The following is an 853-nucleotide window of genomic DNA, read 5'->3' on the forward strand; positions in this document are numbered from 1 at the left end:
GTATGAGGCCTTGTATGGAAGGAAATGTCAATCTCCGCTATGTTGGTATGAAATTGGAGAAAAGCTTGTTGGGGCCGGAAATGATAGCTGAGACCACTGGACAAGTCAAGAAAATCCGAGATAGGATGCTTACGGTGCAGAGTCGTCAAAAGAGTTACGCCGATCAGAGGCAAAAGCCCTTAGAATTTGAGGAAGGAGACCATATTTTCCTTAAGGTTACTCCGACCACGGGAGTAGGTAGGGCGATTAAAGCAAAGAAATTGAATCCTCGATACATTGGTCCATTTCAGATCCTGGAGAGGATTGGACCGGTGGCGTATCGGATGGCTCTACCACCTCATCTTTCGAACCTGCACGACGTGTTTCACGTGTTGCAGCTTCGGAAGTACACTCCTAATGCTAGCCATGTGTTAGAACCTGAGTCGGTTCAGTTAAGGGAAGATTTGACGCTTCCAGTGGCTCCAGTCAGAATTGATGATACTAGTATTAAACGGTTGCGTGGAAAAGAGGTTTCATTAGTCAAAGTGGCTTGGAGTCGAGGCGGTGTTGAGGAACACACTTGGGAACACACTTGGGAACTTGAGTTGGAGATGCGAACGGATTATCCGCACTTATTCTCAGGTAATTGTATTTGAATTTTGTGGGCAAAATTCCCAATTAGGTGGGTAGAATGTAAAACCCGGTTAATTAACGACTAATTAACCCATAAATGAGAATTTATTCTAGAAAGCCTAAAATGTGATTTTTATGGCTAAATGTGATAGAGGAGATCGAGACGAGAATTTTGGTACCAATTTTATAGAATTCGGACCAAGATTGGACCGAACGGGCCAAACCGGGCCAACCGGACCCA

The sequence above is a fragment of the Arachis duranensis genome, unplaced genomic scaffold, assembly GCF_000817695.3.
Source record: "Arachis duranensis cultivar V14167 unplaced genomic scaffold, aradu.V14167.gnm2.J7QH unplaced_Scaffold_608113, whole genome shotgun sequence".
NCBI classification, from domain to species: Eukaryota; Viridiplantae; Streptophyta; class Magnoliopsida; order Fabales; family Fabaceae; genus Arachis; species Arachis duranensis.